The 24,788-nt window shown below is 40.7% G+C and overlaps 1 protein-coding gene, 1 long non-coding RNA gene and 1 other non-coding gene across 4 annotated transcripts in view; 2 read left to right on the forward strand and 1 right to left on the reverse strand.

The window, feature by feature from the left end:
- The window catches only part of ANKRD6 (ankyrin repeat domain 6), a 256,275-nt gene that overhangs the window by 207,989 nt on the left and 23,498 nt on the right, over window positions 1-24,788 (reverse strand). The gene's annotated exons all lie outside the window — the stretch shown is intronic.
- Window positions 16,523-23,680, forward strand: LOC125960685 (uncharacterized). The gene is made up of 3 exons (XR_007470612.1): window positions 16,523-16,600; window positions 22,894-23,065; window positions 23,504-23,680. It is a non-coding gene; the product is annotated as an uncharacterized LOC125960685 (long non-coding RNA).
- LOC117199399 (U6 spliceosomal RNA) lies at window positions 17,149-17,255 on the forward strand. The gene has a single exon (XR_004480636.1). It is a non-coding gene; the product is annotated as a U6 spliceosomal RNA (small nuclear RNA).

The raw sequence follows: 24,788 nt of genomic DNA on the forward strand, positions 1-24,788 counted from the left end.
TAACTTCTCGCTAGCTCTTAAAGGACTTGTAACAAAATCAGTCCAAAGCATGACACTGTCAACTGAAAAAATGCACACTGTGAGAGCTGTGAATCCCGTTGTACTGGGGGACTTGCTGAGGACAAAAGCCCGGGAGAGAGCATCTCAGATATCTCTAAGGAACGGCTCTGAAGGGTGGGGGAGGTCAATGCATATATGATTTGGCAAAGGGTGTACATGCAATCCAGCACACATAATTCACATGCTAAATTTACGACACTATAGCTACATAAACTTTTCCCCTGAAATTTCAGAGAGAGAGAGAAAAAAACAGACTCAGCTCCTCCAGTCTTTAGTGATGGTTTATTCATATAATTCTAATGGTGTATAATTTTTCCTTCACTTCTCTAATTTGTAAAGCACATTGTGATACTCCTTTTATGAGTCACACAATTTACCATCCCTACAAGAACAAGGAGGGAACTTCCCTGGTGGCAGAAGTGGTTAAGAATCTGCCTGCCGATGCAGGGGACACGGGTGCAAGCCCTAGTCCGGGAAGATCCCACATGCCGTGGAGCAACTAAGCCCGTGCGCCACAACTACAGAGCCTGTGCTCTAGAGCCCGTGAGCCACAACTACTGAGCCCGCGAGCCACAACTATTGAGCCCGCGTGCCACAACTACTGAAGCCCGTGCGCCTAGAGCCCACGCTCCGCAACAAGAGAAGCCACTGCAATGAGAAGCCCACGAACGGCAACAAAGAGTAGCCCCAGCTCACCATAACTAGAGAAAGCCCGCGTGCAGCAACGAAGACCCAATGCAGCCAAAAATAAATAAATAAATTTATTTAAAAAAAAAAAAAAAGAACAAGGAGGGAGGACGGAAGGGAAGGGAGGTAGAGACTGAGAGAGGGAAAGGGGGTAGGGGGGTGCCTGAGGGACTACAGAAACACAAAGCCGAAAATAATGCTACAGAAATTTCAGGTAAAATTCAAAAAGTATTTTGAAACTCATCTAGCATCAAATCTTGTCTATGCACATACAGGTGGGCAAATGTGATTGTTTATTTTCTTACACCAAATCAAATTAATCATCACTTAATAGTATTCTTTTTCATTTCAAAAACCTTCACAGAGTCTCTGTCGACATCCAAAGGGACCGCTCCCACTGCATGTGGCTCGGAGAAGTTTCCAGTCCACAATCACCATCCCAAACAGAACAGTTTTACAGCAGAGCTGATTCAGGACTTACCTCTGCAGTCAGGACACCCAGCGCCTCACAGGGTAAAGCCGGCAGCCGTTCAGGGCTGGGCTTTGTGTGGTTGGAGGGATGGCGGGAGGGTCTGCGGGGATCCGCCTCAGGCCCCTCTGACCATTTACATGTCAATAGTCAAACCAAAGCTCCCGCGACCTGGGCCCCTCCGTGCAGCCAGGCGCTGGGTTTTGTCCTCCTCTCTCCACGGAGCCTTGAAGCCACTGGCTGCCAGCAGGCATTTGGCAAACTCGTTATGACGGATTTGTCACCCTCTTGGGAGCCCTGAGCCTGGGTAAATACATCACAGGCTTTTCAAATTATCTGAGGACTTCACGCTGGGAGAGATGAATGCTTTAGATAAGACCCAGAGAATCAGAATTCCAAAAGAGGTCTGTCTGGCTTGAAAAAAAAATGAGCTGAAAGGAAAAAGACAGTTCAGAGAAACAGAGGTTCCATCATTCACTTAGGCTCAAAAGCAACTGCTCTGGGGTTTTAGTTTGCTTACAAGTCAATAGGAGACAATGGAGAGACCAAGTCAATAGGAGACAATGGAGAGACGTGGGTGTCAGAAACAAGTGAACAAACGTAACAATTTTAGGATTCATTATAAAAAGACAGCACTAAGGACAAGGGCGGATGGGGAGGATTAGATGGTCCACGTACTATTCTACAAAGAAGAATCTTCTCCTACGAGGAAGAAATGATTTGGGCAGGGTCGGGGTGGGGAATGGCCATCCTCAGTACAGGAAGGGCACACACAGTAGATTTATTCTGGGGGCTCCAGACGGCAGCAGGAAGGGCTGATGAATTTTCTAACAATGAAAAGCTCTGGCTGTCGAGAGTCAGCGCCAAGGCTGCTTTCCCAAAGGGCCCTTGGAGCCCCGCCCCCTGTACGAGAGGTGCTGGGCAGAGGCTCCTTCTGAGGCTCGGCTGGTGGCCAGCTGCCTACAGGGACACTTCCTTAGCATCTGATGTGAGAAGACCACCTTGAGTACGGGTTCTCAGGCTCTTTCGAGCTGGAAACAGGATGATGAGGAAATTCAAATATGGATTTAAAAAGTGGCATAATCTGTGTAATGTACAGAGATTGATTTCTCTTGGAATGAAGCCACTCTTAAGATGCTCAAAAACAGTCCAAGCATTAGTCATTTCTGAAATTACAAAATGTAGATCCATGACCCATTTGTTATAGTTTGAAAATGGCAAGGTTGGCTCCCTGGATCCCATTCCCTTACATTCCTTTTCCTTCCTCTCTCCATTTCTCAAAAAGCTGCTGATATAATTTAGGTCACTTATAGCACTTACATTTACAAAGTGCTTTACGGTCAATTGAATCTTATGAATACGTCATATGGCAGAATCTCTCTGCTACCTTAGAACTTAGAAGCAGAGGAAAGGAGGGAGTTCTAGGGAATGCCTTCAGAAAGTGTCTGCAGGGACTGAGCGGACCTCCGATTGTTTCCACCTTGAGAAGAGCAATGGTAAAAAATCTTTCCTCCCCAGGGAAGCTTATCTCTCTGCCTACGTTGTGAAAGAATCATGAGAGTTGCTTTGACCCACATTGCCCCCTGGCACTGTTCTGGGTACAAAGCAGACTCAGATGAGACTTCACCAAGCCTCCTCATATAGTAGAGACACCACCACCAGCACCAGCGCATCACCTAACGACGTTATTATAAAACAGCTCTCAACATTCTTACTTCTCTAAAGTCAGCAGAGAAAATGCACAAGATATGTGTAGACAAAATTTTGGTAATTACTGACAAATTACCCTCTAGATAGATTTCAACTCCCACCCACATCTACAGGAGTGCCATTTCCCTACATGTCCACCAACATGAACATAATCAGGTCTGTCTGTTATGTTTCGCCTTACCTTTGAGAACTTGATAGGGGAAAAAAATCTCATTTTTGTTTACTCTGTATTTCACTTATTGTTAGTGAGGTGAAGCATCATTATATTTTTTAAACACTAGGGAGAAAATTTGGAGAAACATGTCCTAAATTGCAGACCATGATTGCTCATCTTTGTGGGACGGGAACATAGGAGACTCACACTTTCCACATATGTGCTTCTGTAGTGTTTAAACTATGCATAACTTTGCTTTCTTTCCCCCGATGTCAAAAGTAAAGTTTTTTAAGTAACTAGTGAATGGGGCATTTTCAAAAAAATTATATCAATGGTTATTCAGCATCAATTAATTATGCAAGGCACCCTTTGGGGTAGACAATACAAAACTAATTAAGGTGAGTCCTTGTTCCTTGACGCTCACTATCTGGTTGAGTGAATAACATGTACTCACACTCACTTTTTTTTTTTTTTAACATCTTTATTGGGGTATAATTGCTTTACAATGGTGTGTTAGTTTCTGCTTTATAACAAAGTGAATCAGTTATACATATACATATGTTCCCATATCTCTTCCCTCTTGCGTCTCCCTCCCACACACTCACTTTTAAAATGAAGGAAACAATACAAAGCTTGTTAACAAACTCTTCTCTCACTGAGGCAGGACCCATCACTCCTGATCCAGCTCCTTCATGCACCCATATGCCCAGCATGTCACCATGATTGTGGGGTTTTTGTTACTGTTACATTAGATATGCTGCCAACATTTAGAGTCTAGCAGAATGCAGAGGACATGAGTCTTTTTGAGAGAATCTCAGAATAGAACAGAAATAGCCAATTTGGAAGGCTGATCTTTTGGGATAGTTAGATTTCAGACAGACAATGACCTAAGAGTATAAACAGAGACCAATGCACACATCTGCTGGTGAGAAACCAGCACAGAAGCTGTGTGGGCAAGTCTGTGATGGTACAATGCCCTTTAAGCAGGTTTTTCTCAGAGGAAAAGAAGAATCTAAGGAGGAGGGGGGTCTTGCATCCCAAGTGATACAAACCTCACTTTACTTCCCTGGAAAGGTTCAGTCTTAAAAAGAGGGAAGTACTGAACTGTTTCAACACACCCCAAAGGATATAAAAGACTATAGTAAATCAAATTGATTTGTTAATAAATTTCACTTGATTATTAATGGGAATGTAAATCAGTAATTCTGAAAAATAATTTGACTGTTTTGATACTCTAATTCTATTTCTAGGACTCTATCACTAAGGAAATAATTCTTCTTTTTTTTTTTGGCCACGCCATGCCACATGCAGGATCATCCCCAACCAGGGATTGAACCTGTCCCCCATGCGTTGGGAGTGTGGAGTCTTAACCACTGGACTGCCAGGGAAGTCCCAGGAAATAATTTTAATTATGAAAAAACCTCTATGCAGAAAGATGTACACGACAGAGATTGGTTCAAGATGGCAGAGTAAAAGGACGTGCGCTCACTCTCTCTTGCGAGAGCACCAGAATCACAACTAACTGCTGAACAATCATCGACAGGAAGACACTGGAACTCACCAAAACAGATACCCCACATCCAAAGACAAAGGAGAAGCCACAATGAGACGGTAGGAGGGGCGCAATCACAAAAAACTCAAATCCCATAACTGCTGGGTGGGTGACTCACAGACAGAACACTTATACCACAGAAGTCCACCCACTGGAGTGAAGGTTCTGAGCCCCATGTCAGGCTTCCCAACCTGGGGGTCCAGCAACGGGAGGAGGAATTCCTAGAGAATCAGACTTTGAAGGCTACTGGGATTTGATTGCAGGACTTTGACAAGACTGGGGGAAACAGAGACTCCACTCTTGGAGGGCACACACAAAGCAGTGTGCATATCAGGACCCAGGGGGAAGGAGAGTGACCCCATAGGAGACTGAACCAGACCTACCTGCTAGTGTTGGAGGGTGTCCTGCAGAGGCGGGGGGTGGCTGTGTCTCACTGTGAGGACAAGGAGACTGGCAGCAGAAGCTTTGGGACGTACTCCTTGGCGTGAGCCCTCCCAGAGCCCGCCATTAGCCCCACCAAAGAGCCCGAGTAGGCTCCAGTGCTGGGTCGCCTCAGGCCAAACAACCAACAGGGAGGGAACCCAGCCCCACCCATCAGCAGACAAGCGGATTAAAGTTTTACTGAGCTCTGCCCACCAGAGCAACCACCAGCTCTACTCACCACCAGTCCCTCCCATCAGGAAACTTGCACAAGCCTCTTACATAGCCTCATCCACCAGACGGCAAACAGCAGAAGCAAGAAGAACTACAATCCTGCAGCCTGTGGAACAAAAACCACATTCACAGAAAGACAGACAAGATGAAAAGGCAGAGGGCTATGTACCAGATGAAGGAACAAGATAAAACCCCAGAAAAACAACTAAATGAAATGGAGATAGGCAACCTTCCAGAACAAGAATTCAGAATAATAATAGTGAAGATGATCCAGGACCTCGGAAAAAGAATGGAGGCAAAGATCGAGTAGATGCAAGAAATGTTTAACAAGACCTGGAAGAATTAAAGAACAAACACCTCGAAGAATTAAAGAACAAACAAACAGAGATGAACAATACAATAACTGAAATGAAAAACACACTAGAAGGAATCAATAGCAGAATAACTGAGGCAGAAGAACAGATAAGTGACCTGGAAGACAGGATGGTGGAATTCACTGCCACAGAAGAGAATAAAGAAAAGAGAATGAAAAGAAATTAAGACAGCCTAAGAGACCTCTGGGACAACATTAAACACAACAACATTCGCATTATAGGGGTCCCAGAAGGAGAAGAGACAGAGAAAGGACCCGAGAAAATATCTGAAGAGATTATAGTCCAAAACTTCTCTCACATGGGAAAGTAAATAGCCATCCAAGTCCAGGAAGTGCAGAGAGTCCCATACAGGATAAACCCAAGGAGAAACATGCTGAGACACATAGTAATCAAACTGACAAAAATTAAAGATGAAAAATTGTTAAAAGCAACAAGGGAAAAATGACAAATAACATACAAGGGAACTCCCATAAGGTTAACAGCTGATTTCTCAGCAGAAACTCTACAAGCCAGAAGGGAGTGGCATGATATATTTAAAGTGATGAAAGGGAGGAATCTACAATCAAGATTATTCTACCTAGCAAGGATCACATTCAGATTCGACAGAGAAATTAAAACCTTTATAGACAAGCAAAAGCTAAGAGAATTCAGCACCACCAAACCAGCTCTACAACAAATGCTAAAGGAACTTCTCTAAGTGGGAAACCCAAGAGAAGAAACGGACCTACAAAAAGATGTACATGACAGCGTTATTTATAGTAGCAAAACTGGAAACAGCATCAGGAAGACTGTCATCCAATAAAAGAGGATGATTCAATAAACCAGGAAACCTCCACCTGCTAGAAAATTACAGTGCCCTAAAAATGATGTTTCAAGCTTCACATTCTTGTTTCAGTAATGCATTACTGGGAATCTATCCTAAAGAAATAATTGAAAAACACAGGAAAGTGAAAACACCCTAATATCCCACAATAGAAATGTTAAGTAAGCTCCTATTATTTCTTCCAAACTTAGCTCAAGTGGTACTTCTCCTGGGAAGTCTGCCCTCACCCCGGCCCAGCTCTGGGCTCCCGTGATGCCCTGAGCACCACCCATCATAGCATGACCCCAGGGTTCTATTCCTGTGTGCCAATTAAGCACCTTAAGGTCGGGGAACTTGACTTTGTTGATTTAGTACTCCCAACCCAGCACAGTGCCTAGCACAAACTAAATATGCACCTACACGTCTATATTATATAAGACTACATAATCAGTGTATTCGTTTGTTAGGGCTGCCATAACCAAATACCACAAGCTGGGTGACCTAAACAATAGTCACAATTTATTGTCTCACAATTCTGGAGGTCACAAGTCTGGAATAAAGGTGTCAGCAGGGTTGGTTCCTTCTGAGAGCTATGAGGGAAGAACAGGCCTCTCTCCTTGACCTGTGGATGGCCATCTTCTCTGTGTGCGTCTGTCTCCAAATTTCCTCTTTTCATAAAGATACCAGTCATACCGGACTAGGGCCCACACCAATGACTTCATTTTAACTTGACTGCCTCTATAGAGAACTTGTCTACAAATAAGGTCACTGTCTGAGGTAAAGGGAGTTAGGACTTTCACACGTGCATTTTCGGGTGACACAATTCAACCCATAACAATCAGCAAATCTGCAGATTTATGAGAGTTCCCAATAATTTAAAAACACCTGTTTTATAATGTTTAATAGAAAAAAAGGAGGTATATTTACATATACAGCAAGAGTTCTTAACTTGGATTTTATTTTAGAGTCCATGACCATCCCCAAGTTAAGAACCATTGATGATACCAGATCTCAGATTTTTTTTAAAGAAAATAAAATGTGAAGGTAATAAACCAAAATATTAATGGTTTATGCCTCAGGATGATAGTATGGATGTTTGGGATTGTTTCCCAATAATCTGTAATAATTTCAAATTACTATTATAGTCAGAAAAAAACTTCCCTTTTTTTAAAAAAGGAGAAATGATATTTTTAAAGGGTTTAGGGACTTCCCTGGCGGTCCAGTGGTTAAGAATCCACACTTTCACTGCAGGGGCACAGGTTCGATCCCTAGTCACAGAACTAAGATTTCACATGCCACGTGGAGCAGCCAAAAAAAATGGGGTTTAGAAACATGTGAAAACGAATATGTTTTACACAAATAGTGTATTAGGGAAAGACAGGAAGAAAATATATAATACTCACAGAGTTCGTTAACAGAAGTTATAGAAAGAATTTTGTGTACGTCTTCCTAAGTTTTGTGTGTTTTCCAAATTTTTTAATAATGAACTACATTACTCTCATAACCAGAACAAGCCAATAAATCTAATTAAGAACATGTAGTTTAAGTATTTGGTTATATATTAAATATTCAATATTAAGAGCTGAGTTAACAAATTATGGTACAATGACAAAATGCAGCTTTTAAATGACCATTATGAGACATACAGACATAGGAAACAGCTTATGAGACAGTTCTCTGAAAAAAAAAGTAAAATATAAAAATACACACAAATTATAACCAGTAAAATATAACCATATGCAGACAGTAATTTGCAAAAATGAATATCTATTGAGAGTAGGATTATGTATTATTTTTAAATTCTTTAATATTATATTTTCATTTTATTTATGAAAATGTATTCTAAGTATTCTTAGAAAATGTTCTTTTCTAAGAATATCTGTAACTCGTTTTACACTGCCTAAAACAGCTTTTAACCATTCCAAGAATCAACTTCTTGTCTAGAAGATGGCTGGCAAAACTTCAGGCTTGTCTGGCTCCCAACAAACAACCCACAGTATTCATCACAACTCAGTGGCTGGTTTTACCTTCACTGTTGGTGGAAGTGCACATGGACACACCCTTTCTAAAGGACAACTTGGTAGTACTTGTTAAATCTATTAACGTTCACTCTCTTTGACTGAATATTTCCACATCTGGGACTCTGTCCCACAGAAACAATTCTACACATGTACAAAGTAAAGGTAACAAGAACGAACAACTGGTCTACCTAGGGTGGCCCTTTCTCACAGGGGACTGTGGGAAGGAGAGTTTCAGTTAGAAAGCAGTGGAGAGACCTACAATAGCTACTAAATGGAAAGGCCTCGCAGCTTTGATTCACTGCCCAGTTTACTATTTCCTTTGATGTCTTTATTTCTGGCAACTAACCAGAAACAAGGGTGCTGATTCAACTCTACATGTTCCAATCATACGCATGCCAGTACAGACGCTAGGATACAGATTCAGGTGAAATAAGCATGTTTTAGATTGTTTTCTTTTTAGCTCCCAGCTTCACAAACAGAATTTAGAGTATAGCAACTCTTATTTGAAAATAGTCATAGAATGGGAGCCATATATGCTCTCATTTTTTCCTATTTTTGCTTAAATAGGAAATGTCCAGACCTTAGGTTTGGGCTCCTAGGGTTTGTCTCCTAAATAAATTGTGTTTCCATCTATCTATTCATGTTTACATAGAGAGTCTTGGGATTGTTGCCTTCTGACAATTTATAAATAAGACAAATTTCTCATTTTACATTGACTCCCTCAATGGTTGACTCAAAGTACAAAAATTCTGATCAGGTCAAGAATGCAGGTTAAATTAGATCTCCTCAGTGAAGACTGTAAAGGAGGTGGAGTAAAAGCACAAATAACTTCAAGCTAAAATGACATTAATGAATTAGGTTTGTTTCTAGACTATATTCAATGTAACAATGTAGTGGGCAATTTTTCAGATTAAAAAAGAGAGGGACTTCCCTGGCGGTCCAGTGGTTAGGACTCCACACTTCCACTGCAGAGGGCACAGGTTTGATCCCTGGTCGGGAAACTAAGATCCCACATGCCGCAGCGCGGCCAAAAAAAAATAGACAAAAACTTCACAAGTTATTGATATCAGAGTTCCTCAGATAAATATATCTTTATGAATACTGATGATATCTAATTTGCAGACCACTGCACATTCTGAACATTTTTTCTCTACCTCAAGCTAAGACAGCTTCAGAGATGTGAAGGAAAAGATAAAAGGAAGCTGGGTGGGGCTTCCCTGGTGGCGCAGTGGTTGAGAGTCCGCCTGCCGATGCAGGGGACACGGGTTCGTGCCCCAGCCCGGGGAAGTTACCACATGCCGTGGAGCGGCTGGGCCCGTGAGCCATGGCCGCTGAGCCTGCGCGTCCGGAGCCTGTGCTCCGCAACGGAGAGGCCACAACAGTGAGAGCCCCGCGTACTGCAAAAAAAAAGGAAGCTGGGTGAGTTGCGTAGTACTGCATGGGGGCTACTTGGAGAAGTCTGACGGATAAGCATTACCGCCTGCACCCCCTTCATCTACAGCATTACAAGCTGTCAATTTTTAAGCCTCAAGTCCCACCATTAACTGGATTGACAGTTGCTTAGAAAATAAAACATTTTTAAAAACCATTCACACTGGTAATGTGAGATGTTACTTTACAAAATAACACAACTACACTTGATTAATAAACACTATACATCAGGCACATAGAAATTCACTGGAGAGACTTAAAATTACACAACCCTAGAAGGATAAGAATAAAGATGAGATTTTAGAAGGAAAGAAAAACCAAGAAGTGACACTTTTAAAGAAAAAAATTTTGGAAGATGTAACAAATATGTGCTTTTTAATAAACCCTCTAGACCTACAGCAGTGATTACATAAAGGTGAAAAGCAAAGGCAGGGGAGCAAAAACTTACAGTATGCCTGAATTCGAAACTTGGGATGCTAGGTCAGGAAAAAATCTAAAAATGTCTGATTTAAAGAATCTCTATTAAACACAAAGAAAGTATAAGCAACGCAAGATGACAACACAGAGCAAGGCCAGTGACCATGGAGACAGATGAGAGCTCAGGAAGCAGGCAGTGGCCTCTCTTCCTCTGGGGCTTTTCCTGGCCAAGTGTGAGCCCAGGTACCTCACGGCCCGAACCTTCTCATAGGGCTGAGGCACGGACACAGCACGTTGGCCTGAGCAATCAGCAGACGTGGGAGCAGGGGAGTGAACGATTTTCTTTGCTTTTCAGAGGCAGACCAGAGCGGGGGGTGGTGCAGACAGCATGAAACAACATGATTCACCTTGCCTTGCAGAGGAAGCCACTCACAGCCAGAGAGATGCCAAGAGATGGGGAGACCCAGTGAGACGCTGAGGTGGTGGCGGCACCCGTCACCCTGAGGTTTTCTGCCAGGATCCTCAGGGGATGCATTCACAATTCTGGCACAGGCTATCCTGAGAGGGACCGAAAGGAAAGGACCCAGCGAGTTTTTGGCAGGTCCACCGTGAAGCAGGACTATTGCCAAAGACAAGGGAAGACCCGAGAAGCACAGTGACCTCCAATAACCAGCTGTCCCTGCTCCTCCAAGGGGCTCCTTTACCCATCAGGCACCTACAATGGATTCACTAACTCTGGGCCGAATCACAGTTACTTAGAGTTTGACCATATGGGGCTGTCCTGGAACCTGAAGTGATAAACATGTACATATACATATAGGCATTGATATCTATGTGTGTGGAGATGGAAGGGAGGAAGGAAGGCTGCGGGGGGGAGATGGTTATTCCTCTTTTAGAAAAAACAGGAGGTGCTGAAGAAACTAGCAATAATACTTGGTAGTATTTTATACTTTTCTTCTGAATAGATTTGGAGTGTCTTATGCTACACTATATTTGCTTGGAAGCTTAATAAATAACCACCTCAAGAAATTAAAAAGAAAGAAAAAATAGGAGGTGGAACTACATGACCACTTAGCCAAACCATTATTTACAGGATCTCATGCAAACCTCTATACCTTTACTTGAAAGAAAGGTATTCCAAGAAGCTATTCCAACAGGCACTGTGCTCTGTGCAACACACTCTCTTGAATTACACTAGTTTTACTGTAAGGAAGTTCCTGTAAAAACTAACTGATAAAGGAAAGAATTAAGATTTATCCTGCCTGTGCTATTACAAACTGTTCCAAATAGTAAGTGAGTAACCAAAATAGTAAACCAAATAGTAAATAAGATAAAGTTTCTCTTTATATTTCAGCTAATAAAGAAGAAATAATGCAACCCATATATATATTTAGCAGTACCCAATGGATTAAAGAGGTTGCTACCTATTAGAAATTATGGAAATAAAGGTAAAATATATAGATGTTATAGTATCTATGACATATACAAATATAAAAATAAAAGATAATTTAAAAAATAAAGCCATATAAAACAACTATAGGGCTTCCCTGGTGGCGCAGCAGTTGAGGATCTGCCTGCTAATGCAGGGGACACGGGTTCGAGCCCTGGTCTGGGAAGATCCCACATGCCACAGAGCAACTAGGCCCGTGAGCCACAACTACCGAGCCTGTGCGTCTGGAGCCTGTGCTCCACAACAAAAGAGGCTGCGACAGTGAGAGGCCCGCGCACCGCGATGAAGACTGGCCCCGGCTTGCCACAACTAGAGAAAGCCCTCGCACAGAAATGAAGACCCAACACAGCCAAAAATAAATTAATTAATTAAAAAAAAAAACTATACCCCAGTATAAAAAATTTTAAATTAAGTTAAATTTTAAAAAATAAAACCATAAAAATAGCAGAAGAAACTACAGATTAATATTTTTACAATTTTAGGAGTACACAGGCCCTTTTCATCTTAATCATAAAAACCAAAAATTTTAAAAGAAAACTGTGATAACATATGATAACATGCATACTTTTTTTTTTTTTTTTTTTTTTGCGGTACGCGGGCCTCTCACTGTTGTGGCCTCTCCCGTTGCGGAGCACAGGCTCCGGACGCGCAGGCTCAGCGGCCATGGCTCACGGGCCCAGCCACTCCGCGGCATGTGGTAACTTCCCGGGCTGGGGCACGAACCCATGTTCCCTGCATCGGCAGGCGGACTCAACCACTGCGCCACCAGGGAAGCCCCAACATGCATACTTTTTGAAAAGTTCTTACAAATAAATAAAGACAAAACACTCAAATAGTAAAATGGGCAAAGGATCTGATTAAGCAATTCCACACACACACTAAATAAGTTCCATTATAGGATTGTAATTATTTGGATTTAGGACCCTAGAAAAGTGCAGAAAACAGCAGTCAGTCTAATTGAAGGAAAACACACACACACACACACACACACACACACAAACATTAACTTACAAAATAATATTCAACCTTAGTCTTGAAAGAAATGCAAAAGAAAGAAAGATATTTTTAAACCATAAAATTGGCAAAGATTAGGATGATTTGACAATATTCATGTTGGTGAGGGCAGTGGAAAAGCCACTGACAACTTTACCTGGGTACAGCTTTACCTTTCTGATAGGCAATAATATCACCTAGCATACACACACATTTGACCCACCAATTTCACATGCAGGAATTTATCCTTAAGAGTTAATGGGGGGCTTTAGGGCTTCCCTCGTGGCGCAGTGGTTGAGAGTCTGCCTGCCGATGCAGGGAACATGGGTTCGTGCCCCGGTCCGGGAAGATCCCACATGCCGCGGAGCGGCTGGGCCCGTGAGCCATGGTCGCTGAGCCTGCGCGTCCGGAGCCTGTGCTCCGCAACGGGAGAGGCCACAACAGTGAGAGGCCCGTGTACCACAAAAAAAAAAAAAAAAGAGTTAATGGGGGGCTTTCAACTGGAGATCTCCAGGCTTTCAACTGGAGATCTTGGGACTTCTCAGCCTCTATAATCACATGAGCCATTTCTTTATATTTCTCTGTGTGCATGTCCCCTGGTTCTGTTTCTCTGGAGAACCCTACCTAATGCAATTACAGGGTTAGTCATACAAATGAAAAACCAGGAAAGAATGGGGAGCCTCATCAAAAGGTGCTAGATTAAATAATTGTTGATTCAATCGAGTGCTTGATAATTGCTTACAGAAATGATGAGGATTAACATGAACTGACTTGGAAAGATGTCCCCAATATACTGCTGAATTTTTTTTAAGCAGGTTACAGAACAGTATGTACAGTGTGATTTCATTAATATAAAATTGTGATATCATGCACAAGAGTGCATATGTACGTGTGTGTACGTGTGAAATGGGACATGATGTTTAATGAAACACAATTTACCTCTGGGTGATAGCATTTTAGATGATTTTTACCCTCTTCAAATTCTGTATTATTTGTATTTTTCTCCAATGAGCTTGTTTATCAGGAAAATCAATAAAGCAAGTCTCTTCCATTAAAAAAAAAGTTCAAGATTTGTGGTTACCAAGGGGGAGGGGGTTGGGGGAGGGGTGGAGTGGGAGACTGGGGTTAGCAGATGTAAGCTATTATATATAATGGATAAACCAGGTCCTACTATATAGCACAGGAAACTGTATTCAATATCCTATGATAAAACGTATGGAAAAGAATATTAAAAAAAGAATTTATATATTGTATAGCTGAATCACTTTGCTGTATAGCAGACATTAATACAACGTTGTAAATCAACTATATTCCAATTACAAAAAATAAATTCATAGAGGCAAGCAGAGAGAGATACAGCTGTAACAGAGGGAATTTGGCTAAAGAGAGAGTTTGCAGTAGTTGCTGTTTTACAACAGGAGAAATGAGAATGTTAATGGGGGAAAGAACCAGAAGGGGATGAAAGAGTGAGCACCGCAGGCCAAGCAGGTTGAGTGTGTCCAGGGGAACCAGGAAGAGATGAGTTGGTTCCTACCCTCAAGCGACACAGATAAGAGCCTACAAATGTAAAAACAATTCCCGGGCTTTCCTGGTGGCGCAGTGGTTGAGAGTCCGCCTGCCGATACAGGGGACACGGGTTCGTGCCCCCGGTCCGGGAGGGTCCCACGTGCCGCGGAGCGGCTGGGCCCGTGAGCCATGGCCGCTGAGCCTGCGCGTCCGGAGCCTGTGCTCCGCAACGGGAGAGGCCGCAACAGCGAGAAGCCCGCATACCGCAAAAAAAAAAAAAAAATTCCCGATGAGTGACACCGGAGCTGCAGAATGCAGAGCAACACTGCCAACGGGAGGGATCTGCAAAGGAATGCTGGAGGAGATGGTGCCCCTTCCAACGTGGGTCGGATTTCTCTGCACAGAGATGGGTGGTAGGAAAAGCAGTAGCTGTCCTGACTGGCATGCTTGTCAGATCAACAGGGCAGAATTTGGAGGTCAAGGAGCAGCAGGTGACGAGACTAGAAAATTAATCTGGAGCTCACAGTAAAAAGGCTTGAAGAGGCTGAGGACTTGGACCATAACACAGGAGGAATTCTAGGAGGCCTGCGTAGTGCAGGGACCCCATTCAAATACAAATTTAGCGGCTGCTTGTTGGATTTACAGATTGAGGGAACTTGACCCTGGTGGCTGGGAAAGCCCAGTGAAAAAGCTAACGTGACAGAGAAATGAACTAAAGTTGTGAATTAAAAAGGTGGCAAGAGAAGTAGAGAGTGACATGAAAAGCATGGTGGAAGAGGTCTACACATAATACGAAACATGCGACATCCACAACCACGGGAAACCGAATCAAGACGGACGGGGCTGAGCTGATTCTATGAGGCTCTGCTGTTAATCATTCTGCATTAGAATTTTACTCAAACGCCACATTTTATAAACAGGTGTTTCCTCTTCTCCTTCTGCAACCTACTTTTGTGCCAGGTATAAGAAGGTGAGGCGGTAATAATTAACAGTTCTCCTAAAGGAAATCCAAAACCTGAGAGACAGCCTTAGTGCCTCATTAGAACGAGCCGAATTCATAATAATCATTACTCATGAGGTGAAAACTAAACAGACCCAGAACTGGGGAAGTGGAGGAACTGACGAGATGGAGGTGGGGAAGGGAGAGACCAAGGGAGGGGGAATCAAAAAGAAACAAGTTTGTAACACAAATTTTTACAAAATGATGCACCTTGGAAATTTTCTGAAAATACTGCTAAAAATTCTAAATACAGATTAAGCGGCCAGAGAAACGCTATAAAACCACTTAGGTTAGCTAGAAAAAGTCCCAGCCACTCAGAAAAACTAAAATAAAAAATTTAATTCTAAGCAACCCTCACATTCAACCATCAAAAAAGAATCTATTTATCATGCCTAAATAAATAACATCTCTATTTATAAATAATAGGAGTAAGAACTTGACTTTTCCTCTGCTGAGTTATACTCATTCTACATATTTCCTCATAGTCTGCTCTCGCTTTCAAAAAAGGATTATGGGTAATACAGAATATTTCATTAAACTTTGAGTAAAAAAAAAAAAATCCAGACAGGTAAGATAAGCACCCTCCTCATCACCTATTAGGCAAAATGTGAATTTTTAGACTCCCTGATCAGAACTTCAGAAATCTCCTTAGAGTGGGAGGGTGAACTATTGTAAAAAAAACACCTGTCAAGCCTAAAGCCATACACGCGTGGTATGAGTCACCTAATGGTTTTCAGAAGGCTTTTATGCCACCAGAGATATCTCCTTAGACGGCTGGGGGGCCTTGTGCTGGGGAGAGCTTGGGAAGTAAAGAAAGTGGAAGGAGAGACACACCCCTGGGAACTCCGTCAGTACAAGAGGAATTTTTACAGCTGTTTTAAATTCCAAAATGAGTTTGAAGGTGTGAGTAAAGTTTCAACTGCACTCTAAAGAAATTTCCTTCAGTTCACACAAATATATGCTTCGCACTTAAGCCTCAAGATGCTACACAGATAAATGAGTCCTCCAACATGCTTTCAGAAGTTATACCTGCAGGAGGCCTGAGCAACAGTGCTCTGCCCTACAGAGGGTGAGCTCTTGCAATACTCTTCAAAGAGAATCAGTGAACCGTTCACCGTTGGCAATGGTTCCAATCTTTCTAAAAATCCCACCTTTCAAGTCATTTGTACGCTAAGCATTATGACCTCAGCTCTAGAATCACAAAACTCTGTGCCTTCCATCTCGACTTTTGAGCTATGTACACAGCAAGTCTTTGATAAATACAGGACATAAACACTGTGGCTGACTCTAAGAGTTTAAAATACCAAGACACAGAGTGAAGTAAGTCAGAAAGAGAAAGACAAATACCGTATGCTAACACATATATATGGAATTTAAGGAAAAAAAAATGTCAAGAAGAACCTAGGGGTAAGACAGGAATAAAGACAGACCTACTAGAGAATGGACTTGAGGATATGGGGAGGGGGAAGGGTAAGCTGTGACAAAGTGAGAGAGTGGCATGGACATATATACACTACCAAACGTAAAACAGATAGCTAGTGGGAAGCAGCCGCATAGCCCAGGGAGATCAGCTTGGTGCTTTGTGACCACCTAGAGGGGTGGGATAGAGAGGGTGGGAGGGAGGGAGACGCAAGAGGGAGGAGATATGGGAACATATGTATATGTATAACTGATTCACTTTGTTATAAAGCAGAAACTTTGTAAAGTTTACACACCATTGTAAAGCAATTATACTCCAATAAAGATGTAAAAAAAAGAAATCTCATCTCTATATATTTTACATATAATAAATAAATAAATAAATAAACAAAATACCAAGACAGTGTCCAGTAACTAGTTGAGGACTCCATCAAGGTATCACAGGTATAGTGCTCGCTTCGGCAGCACATATACTAAAACTGGAATGATACAGAGAAGATTAGCATGGCCCCTGCGCAAGGATGACATGCAAAATCGTGAGGCATTCCATATTTTGGGGGGATTAACAGATACAAACTACTATATATAAAACAGATAAACAATAAGGTCCTACTGTATAGCAAATGGAAGCTATATTCAATATCCTATAATAAACCATAATGGAAAAGAATATGAAAAAGAATATGTATATATATGTATATATAACTGAATCACTTTGCTGTACACCAGAAACTAACACAACATTGTAAATCAACTATACTTCGATAAAAAAAAAAAAATGATATCATAGGTATAGCACAAAACAGGATTCACAATACCTAATCAGAATGAAGTATATTCCACCTACAAAGCAAACTCCAAACAGTAAATCAACTCACCAGCAAGTATTTGCTATTTTCAGAAGGAAAAAAAAAAAGACTTCCCAATTGTGTCTATAAATAATATACCTGTGTACTATAAAATCATAATATCAACTGATTTGTAGTTTTTCTCTTAGAGACCTCATGGATGAAGCTTAATTGACCAACCTCAGAGTATCAGATTCATTAACAAAGTTGTTGAAATTTTACTTCTTGGGGGAAAAATATCTTAATGAAGGCAAACAATAGCTTTTCAACATAAAGCTCTCTTACAAATTGAAAGTTTACAAGAAAGTGAATACTTCAAAGGAAAAAAAAGGTGAATAAGGAATACACAGGTACTTCACACACCAGAGAAGAAAAAGAAATCCAAGAGCTAAAAACATATACAAATGTTCAGTCTTCTTCATAATCAAACAACGAAGACACAATTTTTACCTATAAAATTGAATGTAAAAAAATTAGAATAATCCCTACTGACAAGAGGGCAAGAAAACAAACTCTCACACATCGCTAGTGAACATTTCTGGAAGGCAATTTAGCAATATGTGTCAAAAGCCTTAAAAATAAAAACGAATACCCTTTGACTCAGCAATTCCATTTCTCTTCAAGGAAAATAACTTCAAGAATGAGATTAACATACAAAAATGTATACTGAAGCATTTCATGTAAAAGTGAAAATCTGGAAGCCACCTAAAGCTTCAACAATATGGGAACACTTTAATAAACTAAAAACTACCTATCCAATCAATGTAGTTCTATTTTAGATATATGATGTTGAAAAGTATGGGCAAATGCTCATGATATATTATTAAGGGAAAAAGTTACAAGATAACATGAAAAGTATGATCTCAAGGTTGCACACAAAATACATTTAAGGGTATGTACCAATATAGTAATAGTGGTTACCTATAGGTGGAAGGATTGAAGATGCTTATCTCCTTTTCTGCTAATTTTTATACTATCTTCTTTTCTTTCCTTTTATTTTCATTGGCTTGCGGGATCTTAGTTCCCCGACCAGGGATCGAACCTGGGCCCTCAGCAGTGAAAGCACAGAGTCCTAGCCACTGGACCGCTAGGGAATTCCCACTATCTACTTTTCTACAATGAATATGTACTAATTTTGCTGGCTAAGTAATTTACCCATAACAAAACAACAAGGTAGATATTATTATTATCCTCATTTTAAATATGAGGAAACTGAGGCACAGAGAGGTTAAGTAGCTTGTCCCAGGTCACACAGCTAATACATCATAAAGCCAGGATTTGTCCTAAATTGACCTAGCTCCAGAGCCTGATCTCTAAACCACTTTGCAGTGACTCACATTTTTAAAATAATTTAAAGTAAAATGCCAGATAATCTATAATTACATGCACTACAAATTCTTAAAGAAAGAGGATCTTTGCGGGCCAGAATTTTCAGAGCATACTGGGAGACAGGTGGTGAAGCTGGATGTTTTCTCCCATCTCACCAGGCTGTCCCTTTTCATTTTAGGTTTTCACTCAGATTATCTGAAAAGTCATCTATTTATTCCTCTATCACTATTCTCCCTCCCTTCAACACACACACAAACACACAGCATTCTCGAAAACTCAAACTCCAATTAGTACACTTTCCTGCTCCCTTCCCAGGCCATGACAATTCCCTGAATACTTCTTTCCTGCTCCTAAAAGCCAAGGTGGATCCCCCACAAATAACTCCCAGAGGTCTTGAGACAGAGCCAGACCTTGGAGGGGGCCCCTCCAGATGCAAAAGCCCTTCCATGTCCCCTGTCTCTTGTTTGTAGAAAAGCCATAGTCTCCCAGGCCTCCCCTGAGTCACAAAAGAGCAGGCTCAAGCAGTTAATGATTAGGACAACAGCGTCACAGAATCTTTAGTCCCTCCCTGAAGAACATAGATAACAGTGTCTGATGCACATTCCTGAGTTGTTTTGCAGATACTAAAACTGCCACCAGAGGGAAAAAGCTAACTGCAGGATGACCAGACTGTAGCCATGACATAAGCTGCTCTGTCTTGAGCAGTACTGAGTCTGTGCCTTGCACAATTCCAAGAACTGGCCTCAAGGAAATGGGAACAAATCAACCCTGGAATTGAAGAGTAACTATGCTTAAAACAATCACGATGATGCTGATTAGACCACCACATGACCAGTTTCAAGACGGTTGTTGGAGCTGACTGTGCTGTTCTGCATGGAGCGCCCCCCACCGCCTGTGCACCCCTGAAACTCCCCTTTAAGACCTTCTGCCCCCTAACCAACAACGGGGAGGTGGTTTAGGGTATGCTAGTCTGCCATCTCCCCAGGTTGCCGGCTTCCTGAATAAAGCATCTTTTTTTTTCACCAACCCTTGTCTCTGGAACATTGACTCCAGAGCAATGAGCAGCCAAACCTGAGTTCGGTTCCAGCTCTGGCCAGTAATGGTCTACCCAGACATATTAACTCACAATCCAGTATAAAATAAAGTATTTTCTGTTTCCCTCACAAACAGAAATGTATACTATTTTTCCCCTAAGGAAGTTTCAAGTTAGTTTAGATGGAAGCAACGTAAGTTCTTGGAAAGGTGTTGTTAAAGTACAAAAGACTCTTGACAAACTATGGTGTGCCACGTATGAATAAGCAAGATTACAGGACCTTTTCCTGCGTATCATGTGACATTCCTGCTCTGGCCTCCAAACAAAAGCCTGATAGATGTAAGTGCTTGTACATAATACTCTGAGCCATATAGGGCACTTTGAGATTTCTGTAAGGGTGCACAGATGATCAAGTTGCTAGGGACTAAAGAAATGTTTTCTGTACATTAGAAGAAAAAATATTACTAATCAGTATAAAGCAAGCTCCAGCCATCTGCTGTTCTAAAATTGGACACTTGATCATGTTAAAAAGAAGTGAAGTTCCTGCTGGTGGAAGTAGGAATTTAGACTACTAGATAAAATATCACCACTAGTGATGAAATTATCTTATTAAAGAACAATGACAGCTTTTTAACTTCAGGGACCAATAATAGTTCTCTTCAGTTACATTTCAGAAAGTAATATTTTATTCTGTTATCCCAGAGCTTATTAAAGATGAGCCACTATTACTGATGGACTGTGGTTTTGCACCTAACTGATAAATTAGATTGAGCCGTATCTCCAGTATGTAAATATACATTATCAAATCTTTGTTTTGCAAAAGTGAAACTAACAAAAGATTGCCTCACCAAGGAATGAGTCTAGTTAATATAAGCTCCTTCAATTATAAAGATTTATCCAAAAACAATCTTAAAATTCACATGAAACCCCCAGAGACCTCAAATAATCAAAGCAATCCTGGGCAAAAAGAACAAAGCTAAAAGCATCATACCATGTGATTTCAAAATGTACTAAAAAGCTATAATAATTAAAAGAGCATGGCACTGGCATAAAAACAGACATATAAACCAGTGGAAAAGAATAGAGAGCCCAGAAATAAATCCACAACTGATCTTCAACAAAGGTGCCAAGAACACACAAAGGACAGTCTCTTCAATAAACAGAGTTGAGAAGACTCTGTTTTCATCAAAAGAATAAAATTGGACCCTTATCTCACTCCGTATGCAAAAATCAACTCAAAAATAGATTAAAGACTTAAATGTAAAAACTGAAACTATAAAACATAGGGGAAGAGAACAGGGGAAAATCTTTTTGACATTGGTCAGGGCAATGATTTTTCTAATATGACCCCAAAAGTGCAGAAAACAAAAGCAGAAATAAATTGTATTGAATCAAACTAAAAAGATTCTATACAGCAAATAACAAAGTATAGAGACAATCTATGGAATGGGAGAAAATATTTGCAAGTTATCCAAAATATATAAAATACTCAAACAGCTCAATAGCAACAAATAACACAATTCAAAAATAGGCAAAGTACCTGAATAGACATTTCTCATAAGAAAACATACAAATTGCCAACAGATATATGAAAAGGTGCTCAACATCACTGATCATAAGGGAAAACTGCAATGAGATATCATGTCACACCAGTTAGAATGGCTATCATCAAAAAGATAAGAGATAACAAGTGTTGGCAAGGATGCAGAGAAAAGGGGACCCCTGTAACACTGTTGGTGGGAATGTAAATTGGGACAGTCACTATGGAGAACAGTATGGAGGTTCCTCGAAAAGTTAAAAATAGAACTACCATATGATCCAGCAATCCCACTTCTGGGCATATATCCGAAAGAAACGAAATCAGTTATCTGCAAGAGATATTTGTACTCCCACATTCATGGCAGCATTATTCATGATAGCCAAGGTATGCAGGCAACCTAAGTGTCCATTAATGGATGAATGGCTAAAGAAAACATGATATATATATATATATATATATATATATATATATATATCATATTTTATTACATACACAGTGGAATAAATTTCAGCCTTAAAAAAGAAGGGAATCCTGTCATTTGCAACAACATTAATGAATCTGGAGGGTATTATGCTAAGTGAAATGAGTCACAGAAACACAAATACTGCATAATGTCACTTATATATGGAGTCTTAAATTTTTTTTTAATTATAAATAAATAGATATTTAAATGGCTGAACTCATAGAAAGAGAGTAGGCTGCCAGGTGCTAGAGAGTGAGAGCAACAAGGAGAGGTCAGTAAAAGGGTACAACCTTTCAGTTGTAAGATGAATAAGGTCTGAGGATCTAATAATGTACAACATAGTGACCACAGTTGATAACACATGTAGTTGAAATTTGCTGAGAGTACTAGAACTTAAATGTTCTCACACACGCAAAAAAAGATACATGTGAGGTGAAGGATATGTTAATCCTTTCACAATGTTTACGTATATCAAACCACCATGTTGCACACTTTAAATATCTTACCAAAAAAAGAAAATCTTAAAATTTTATTTGTCAATTATATCTCAATGAAGCTAAAGGAAAAAAAAAAACCACGGGGTAGGGGGAGACAAAATTCCTCATAATGTTAATATTGTTTTCTGATTAAAGAAAGCTTATTGGGGACTTCCTTGGTGGTCCAGTGGTTGAGACTCCACACTCCCAATGCAGGGGGCCTGGGTTCAATCCCTGGTCAGGGAACTAGATCCCACGTGCCACATCTAAGAGCCCATATGCTGCAACTAAGATCCCGCGTGCTCCAACTAAAAAGATCCTGCATGCCGTAATGAAGATCTCGCACATGTGCAGCCAAATTAATAAATTTTTTTAAAAAAAGAAAGCTTATTGAATCACGATATTGTACACCTAAAACTAATATAACATTGTAAATCAACTGTACTTCAATTAAAAAAGAAAATAAAAACAAATTTTTAATAATTTTTTTTTCATTTCTTGGCAGAAAAAAAGAAAGCTTATTAAACACCTCCCCTATATCCTCTCCCAACAAAGACCCCACTAACGTGCGAGAAAAAGAATAAAGATAAGCCACATTAAGGAATAGAACACAGAGTGGCCAAAAGCAAAGGAGAGATTTCAACAGTTATGGAAGATGGAAAGACAGTGGAGAAGAGGTAACTTCTGTATGAGGGGAAAGAAGCCTCAGCTTGGTGTTTACAGAGGGGGACACTTGAGAAAGGGACAATTTTGCCCTGCAAAACCCTGCTGAGGTTTGGGACTTAGAACCACTTGGCACTGGGGTGGACAGAAACACAAACTGGGGAGAAACTGAAGGTCTACAGTTGTACTTGGTTAGTGGTGCCCCACACGCACTGACTCATTATGACCCTCTCTGTCTCAAACATTTCAATATTAAAAACTATGCACACCCCCATGCGCACACAGGTGAATCATTCCGGTGCTGAGGAGGGAGCGGAGGGAAGATGCACACCTCCCAGCCATGCCCCGCCCACGAGCTTTCACCAATGAGCACTGACCACGGTACTGTGCTTTGTCTCCCAGCTGCTCCTTTACTCCACCGAGGTTTCTTTCTGCCTTTATTTCATGTGCAGCTGAACAGTTTTGACCCCAAATGGCTTACAGAGATGTGTAAGTGACAGCAGTAAAGGTGCTACAAAAGTGCCTGAGGCACCTTGCAGAAGGCGAAGGATGAAATTTAAGACCAGCAGGTACTCAGGGGCTGGTGGAGGCATCTCTTACACATCACTGGGAAGACTGGATGGTGTCTGGAAGAATCCGTGACCAGTATACACATCAGGACGTCAGGGAGCATGGTGCCAAGAACAACCCCAAAGGAATTATGCATACCACCCTGTTTGCGCTGATTCATTTAGCCCTGTCATTTCTCAAATTGCATACTGAGCTGAAAGGGTGGGTCATGATTATGAACAGTCAGCCCCCCAACTCCAAGCACAGAACACTGTCAGTCAAGCATCTGCTCTCACAAGATGGGATACAAAGAGTTTCCTTCAAATTTTCTCATTTTTATTATGAAATACTTGACACATATAAAAGACTGTATTAATATTATATTACATACACATAGGAATAAAGATCATAATAAAACTCACTTCTCAATTTAAAAAATAGAACATAACCAATAACAGTGATATTCTTTATGCTCCACTCCAATCATATCCCCAAAGTGTAAGCACCATTTGAATTTTGTGTTTACTTTCTTTTGCCTTTATTATGGTTTTGCCACATACGTATATAACCACAAGCCATATGTCATTTAGTTTTATTTTTCAATTTGTAAAACTGATATCATATTGTATTAATTCGTCGGTGGTTTCCCCCCAATATTATGTTTCCTCTCTAGAGAATTTGAACAGCTTCTAAGACAAGACCTTCATATACTCTACAATTTTGCACACAGACCCTCCAATTGCCTTTTAGTCTTAAACATGAACACAAAACCAAAGACCACCAGACATTCAAGGAAAGCTTCCAAAATGAAAAGGAGGGACCACAGTAAACAAGAAGAAATAACCCTGGAGTAAACTGAGATAATTCTGGTAACTGACAAGAACTTAAGGGACTTCCCTGGCGGTCTGGCAGTTAAGACTCCAGTATTCCACTGCAGATGGGGGTGGGTTCAATGCCTGGTAGGGGAACTAAGATTCCACATGCTGTGCTGTGTGGCCAAAAAAAAAGATAAGAACTTAAAAAAAAAAAAAAACTTGCATTAGTATCCTCAGAGATTAATGGAAGTATTATAGAACAAGTTAAAATGAAAAAAATGATCAGAGAACCAAAGAGATTTCTTGGAAATAAAAATGTTATTGACAAATTTTTCTTTTATTCAATAGAAGGAACGAAAGTAAGTTTTCAAAA

The sequence above is a fragment of the Orcinus orca genome, chromosome 12 (genome assembly GCF_937001465.1).
Source record: "Orcinus orca chromosome 12, mOrcOrc1.1, whole genome shotgun sequence".
Classification (NCBI taxonomy): domain Eukaryota; kingdom Metazoa; phylum Chordata; class Mammalia; order Artiodactyla; family Delphinidae; genus Orcinus; species Orcinus orca.